General features: G+C 41.7%; 1 pseudogene across 2 annotated transcripts; it reads left to right on the top strand.

Moving 5' to 3' along the window:
* The first annotated feature begins 2,018 nt into the window (after positions 1 to 2,018).
* LOC147613600 (exocyst complex component EXO70B1 pseudogene) lies at positions 2,019 to 5,157 on the top strand (annotated as a pseudogene). 2 transcript variants are annotated; one of them, XR_015263234.1, is made up of 2 exons: positions 2,019 to 2,447; positions 2,774 to 5,157. The product of XR_015263234.1 is annotated as an exocyst complex component EXO70B1 pseudogene, transcript variant X2 (transcript). The 2 variants fall into 2 exon arrangements; XR_015263233.1 differs by having other exon boundaries at positions 2,688 to 5,157.
* Positions 5,158 to 6,691: the final 1,534 nt, after the last annotated feature.

Raw genomic sequence — 6,691 nt, 5'->3', positions numbered from 1 at the left:
CATTCACTTTTGCGGAAGACAACATGCTTTTGCATGATGTAAGGATAGATGTGTTGTTTTATTGTTTTATCAAGCTAGCTCATAACAGATTAAATTATGCCTTACATAGGTGTTTGTGTTTCGATAAGGTTTAAGTAAACCTTATATACCTTAAACATGTGAAGGGTGAACACCACTTAAAAAAGACTCATTATCTTCAAGGTTTTCATACCTTTGCGGGCTTTATGAAAGAATGCTTGATTACCAAAGCGGTAGAAGGCTCTTCAAAGAAGTGTTGCTTTTGTGGGATTAGAAGGCTTTTTGAGAGTTAAAAAGGTTTTTAAACCTTAGAGAGGTTTTTTATATAAGAGAATGTTTTTTTAAAAAGTTGTTAAAAGGTTTAAAATGAGAGAATTCTCATTACAAAAAAGAGGGAGATAGGGTCCTCAAAGAAAAAGAGGATGGTAGGCTCCTCATTACAAAAAAGAGGGAGGCATGCTCATAAAAAAATCTCAATTTAGTGCTATTAGAAGGCCTTTTAGGCATTGGTGGACCCACCATACTGTCCTACATGGGGGATCAAAAATAGGGAGGGAGAGTATTTTGTACTGAGGGCACTAGTCCCTTGTGCTGAGTCCTAGTGCCCACTAGTGTAAAAGTAGTGGCTCGAGGGTATTGCTTTTTAAGGGCTAGTTTTACAAGTTTGCAAGCAAAACCATTTCTACAAAAACATTAATAAGATCTTTAAGCCATTTTGATAGAGTTACAATAGTAAAGGATGGATATGATTTTGTGACTCCAATTCTTGGTTCTATTGCTACTCCTTGTTGCAGACATTGAATGGGAGTTGATGGTTTTGTCAAACTTGTGGACCGTATAAGATCCTTTTTTATTTGCTGTTAGGGAGGCACATAGGAACTCCACCCTTTTCCTCTACATGAAAGAATTGGGGGCTTCATCGAAGGTTGTTAAAGGTGGGTCACCAATTGAGAGGAACTCCTTGAGGTAGATTCTTAGAGGATGTGTGTGTGTGTGTACATATATATGTATATATGTATGTATATAAATAGATATCTACATATATGTATGCATGTACATATATATTTATGTATATGCATATGTGCATGTGTGTATATGTATATATGCATACATATATACATACATACATGTATGTGTATATGTATACGTATATACATAAACTTGTATGTAAATGCATGTGTGTGTGTCTGTGTGTTGGGGCATATGTAGGTGTATGTAGGAACTAGACCGACACATCTATTTGAATGTTAAAAGAATACAAAGACTTGACGTTCAAAACCAAATCTTAAAACTAAATACTGATGTAAGCTGAAATTTGTAACTAGTGTTACTCAATGATGTGGTGTAGTGTGCATCTTGGATCTTGGATGTCATTCGGATGTCTGTTTGGCCAATAAGCATTCTTGGTGCCTTGTTAGCATGACTCTTTTTCTATTGATCAAATAACTTCCCACTCACAACTTGAAAGGATTCTTTCAAGGTCCCTTCACCTTTGTGCATAGACTCTTATAGCATTTACATATTCGAGCGTAAATCTTTGTGAATTTAGCGTGGGTGGGGAGATGGACACGGGAGACTCCTGAGTCCAAGAGCATGGGTGGGCAATATTTCTTGAAAGCTTAGAAATTGTGTAAGCTTTTTAGCACTTTCCAGCTAAAATTTAGGTTCTACCATCAATGTGTAGAGGGGTCTTGGGTGTTGGATTGAGAAGTAGGCAGCTGATCTGGCTGTCAAGCCGGTGAGGTGATGGTGGCCGAGACACAACAAAGTGGAGTGTGCATGGGTGTCGAGCCGGCGAGGTGATGGCTATGACACAAGAGAGTGGAGTGTGTGTGACAAAACAAGGTGGTGTGTGTGAAGTTTGAACTCTCACTTGAGATTGCCCGTGAGATGTGGGCAACGAGTTATGGATGGGGGGCCGCCCAAGGGGACTGGTCTGAATCGAGAGTGTGTGATCTTTTTTTTTGTTCACATCAACATGGCCTGCTTGCTGGAGACGTACGTTAATAAAAACAGCAGTGTGGGTGAACATGCCATCCGTATGTGTCAGGCCATTATACACCTCTTTAGTGGGAATACTAGGAATCCACAGGCATCCTGTTTTCGTCTGTTCTCAGGGTTTTCTCCTCACAAATTAGGGTTAGGGTTTGCGGCACAGTCTATGTTTTCCAGCACAGACAAGGGTTTGCATCGCAGACTAGGGTTTGCAGAACTGACGAGGGGTTTGCAGAGCATACTTGAGTTTGCAGAATTGCAGGACAAGGAATTTGCACCATAGATAGGCTTTGTACCACGACAGATCTCTGGCAGATTAGGGTCCGCGGACTACTACTCATAACTCGCTCTTCAGACCATCTTTTGTTCGAGCTCGGAGCTGCAGCAAACGACTGGATCCACCCCTACCTACAAGGCGTCCGCCACACTTCGAGGTGCTTTATCTTATCTTGGATGCTGTGTTTATTGTGTTCTCTGTCATTTCGGGGATGTGGCTGTGCATCAAACGCTAGTTTTTGACCCTCATCCATGCTCATTTTTAATCACTTTCTGCACCAAACCATCTTTTGCGTAAAACCCTAGTTTTTTAAAACCATTATTGAGGCTCATTTTCCACCATTTTTTCGGGACCACAAAGTCCAGGATGATCCTCTGCATTTTTGCTATCCATGCAGGCTTTCTTTCCTAAAAAAGCACACACTCTGCCCTACCCTAGTGCTTGATCACGGTAATCTCTTATGAGCTTATTTTTATGGCAAAGAATGACGGAGACCAACGTGTTCTTGCCACTGCTCAGCACATAGTGAGAACCCTGGGAAAAAATGAACACATGACTGAGGACATGCTCAACATTCTCTCCAACTTTGATGATCGTTTTTCCAATATGAACGAGTTCATCGAAGAGAGCCGTGACCCCGGCCCACCTTCTGTCTCTTCTGCGTTGAAGAAAATGGAGGAGAGCCTGGATTATGCAGAAGAAATTATAATGAGATGGGAGAGCCCGAGCTTTGAGGTTTCTATGATATGGGATAGCCAACCACAAGAGGTTATTTTGTATGTAAAAGCAGTAGATGAAGTGCTAAGTCTGATGCGGCCACTCTCCGCTCCCTGGAGTGAAAAGGTGTTACTTGACCGGGCACAACACATTCTTGAGGTTGCCATCCTTCGATTGAAGGAGGAGTTCAGACACATGCTTGTTATGAACAGTGAGGCAGTTGATCCCGACTGGCTGCTGGCTTGTGCAAGCGGATCCTCTATCTACACAAACTATGGAAGTGAGGAGGATCACTCAGTGGTAGCTTCTGACACCTCAGATGATGACGATGACAATGAGGATATTCCAATTGCGCAGCCAGTTATTGAATTCAATGCATCGTTTGATCCAATTCCGCCAGAGAGAGTGAAGGATCTGAATGTGATTGCTCAGCGCATGGTTATGGCAGGCTATGGGAGAGAGAGTAGCCAGGTGTACATGAATGTCAGGAAGACTGTTTTGGAGCAGGGCTTGTACAGGTTAGGGCTCGAGAGGCCAAACCCTGACGGAGTCCAGAAGATGGGCTGGGAAATGCTGGAAGTTAAAATAAGGAAATGGATCCAGGCCTTGAAAGTGGCCGTAAAGGTGATTTTGGCCAGTGAGAAGAGATTGTGTGACAATGTTTTTGCTGGTTTGAGTCCTGAGGGAGGATCCTTCTTTGCAGAGCTAGCATCGGGGTCATTGATGCAGTTCTTAGCCTTTGGTAAAGATGTTGCACTCACGCGCAGGACACCTGAAAAGCTGTTTAGAATTCTTGACATGTATGAGATACTTAAGGAACTACTGCCAGAAATCAATGCCATCTTTTGTGATGAGATCTGTGAAAGTGTCCGGTCAGAGGTGAGGGGAGTTCTTGTCCAGCTTGGAGAAGCTGCTCGTGGAACATTGCAGGACTTTGAAATGGCAATACAAAGGGATGCTTCCAAGACCCCTGTGCTAGGGGGTGCCTTTCATCCTCTGACTCGGTATGTGATGAACTACATCAAGTTTTTAGTTGACTACACTGCCTCTGTAGAGCAACTCCTTAGAGATAGGAGAAGAGAAGAACCCAGGTCTCTGGGTGTAGAAACATTCGGCCTTGCTGACAGCCTTCTGGAGAATGAGAGTAGCGGAGCTGAACGCCCATCTTCTTTAGCAGTGCAGGTGATGTGGCTGATTGTATATTTGGAAGGCAATCTTGATGGGAAATCCAAGCTCTACATGGATCCTGCCATGGCTTATTTGTTTCTCATGAACAATGTACACTACATTGTCCAGAAAGTTAAACAATCAGAATTGGCTGCCTTACTTGGTGATGGTTGGCTACGAAAACATTCTGGTCAAGTGCGTGTGTATGCAGCAAATTATGTGAGAACCGCCTGGAAGAAAGTATTTGCATGCTTAAGAGATGAGGGACTAACTTCCAATGGAAGATTGGCCAGTGGCATTTCAAGGGTTGCTATTAAAGACAGGTTCAAAAATTTCAATATCACCTTTGAAGAGGCTTGCACAGCGCAGTCAACTTTGATCGTCCCTGATCCTCAGCTGAGGGAAGAGCTGCGAATAGCCATTGCAGAAAAGCTGATTCCAGCTTATCGCTCGTTCATAGGGCGTTTTGGGAACTATTTGGAGGCAGGAAGACAACCAGATAAGTATTTGAAGTATGCTCCAGATGATTTGGAGAACTGTGTCATAGACCTGTTTGATGGTCCTGCTTGAGGTACTTGTGAAAGCTGAACAGGTTCAGACAGCTGCTAGTTGTCTTGGTAATCCCGGTTGGTAAGCATGAAGAGTTGGTTGAAGGGTCAGGTTTGCTGTATTCTCACATTACCAGGATGACTTAAAAAGCATGTGAAAGGGGCTCAGATCCTCTGTGATCGCTCTTCTTTGGTCTTGGTGATGGAAGGTAAGAGGGATTGGTTAACATTTGCTTATATCAGTTGTACCAGTTGTAGACAATCAGTGAATATGTGCTTTTTTCCCCCCAGTATTTAGCTCTGCAAAAACATATTTTATGGGGAGTAGACATTAATGGCTGTAGTTAACTGTTAGTCGGATTTCATCTATGTTTTCATACCTTGATTCTTTTTATCCAAAGCAGTGCAATTCACCCTGTAAGTGTATTGTCTTCTTTAGACATCATGGCTGAGTCTGCATTTCATCTTCAGAGAAGTGATAGAAACTTAGGTTGACGATTTATCTATGAAGAGATATCTTACATCTTATGCACGAACCTGCACCTATGCTTGGGCACACATGACGTGAGTAAGAATGTCATAGGATGTAGTTTATGCCATGCATGATGGAATTGATGATTTGAATCCTTGTGAGTGCTCTCATAGAGTCACGATTGCAATTGGGTTTTTGTTCGATTGGGAATAACCTGAACTTACAATGGTGTGTATTTTTTCAAACCTTAGGCTTATGCTCTTCTTTTTGGTATATATAGGAACTTGCTACTCATCTTCTTGAAAGATTTTTTTTAACATTTCCGAGCTATATATTGAGGGAATGCAAACTTGTAGTAATCTTGTTTCGATAGCTCTTTGACCTACTAGGAGAGGATATCCTGTTTCTTGTAGTTTATCCTTATGGTGTGCATTAAGGGAAGTTCAATGCTACAGAAAAACCCACTCTTGGGCATTGATGACGCTAGCGGGGATGTGTAATAGGAGAGGATATCCTGTTTCTTGTAGTTTATCCTTATGGTGTGCATTAAGGGAAGTTCAATGCTACAGAAAAACCCACTCTTGGGCATTGATGACGCAAATGGGGATGTGTAACGAAGGGGGCTTGGCCAAAAGTGAATGCCTGGAATAATTCAAATGAAATTGAGGTTGGGCACTCACCTACAGGCGCACACATGGAATAATTCAAACGAAATTTAGGTTAAATCAAAAACCTTGACCCCGATGAGGGGATAAAAGATCTCGGGGAAAATTTAGAGGTCTACTATCAATTAAATAATTTAACAAAATAGGGATCCTTGGGAAGTTCTAATGTGGAGAATTTAGAGGTCTACTTTCAATTAAATAATTGAACAAAATGAGGATCCTTGGAAAGTGCTAATGTGGAGAATTCAGAGGTGGAGAATTCAGAGGTCTACTTTCAATTAAATAATTGAACAAAATGGGGATCCTTGGAAGGTGCTAATATGGAAAATTTAGAGGTGTACTATCAATTAAATAATTAAACAAAATGAGGATCCTCGTAAAGTCAATTGTTGGCATGTCAACCTTTGAGTGATGTGGCAATAAATAGGTGATGTTCTTAATACCCTTCTGGGGTTAACATATTTTGATTACTCATTTGTACATATATGCTTTGATATATTTCGTTTCAGGGCATTTTTTAGTGAGTTTTTTTGGAATCGGGCGAGCAGATTCCCAAAAGATTCCTTGCCTCCTCCATCAAGAGAGAGAGAGGGATGAAGAGAGTTCGAGAGATATTCATGACATAATTATTTGAGAGAGAGAGAGGGCGAGAGAGAGCCAGAGGGAGTGACAGAGAGAAAAACATGACAACATTACATCCTCTACATCGAGGTTATTGCTTCAAAGTGAATATAGAACCAAGTTCATTCACATACAACTTCCAAATACAGAACTATTGTACACCATCATCTTTACTTTCTAAGGGCCTCGCTTGTCCTCTGGGATGAAGGCA

The sequence above is a fragment of the Cibotium barometz genome, chromosome 43 (assembly GCF_041138505.1).
Source record: "Cibotium barometz isolate CiBa-2024 chromosome 43, ASM4113850v1, whole genome shotgun sequence".
Classification (NCBI taxonomy): domain Eukaryota; kingdom Viridiplantae; phylum Streptophyta; class Polypodiopsida; order Cyatheales; family Cibotiaceae; genus Cibotium; species Cibotium barometz.
The sequence above is the reverse complement of the archived record's forward strand: the minus strand, read 5'-3'. Positions and strand labels throughout refer to the sequence as shown.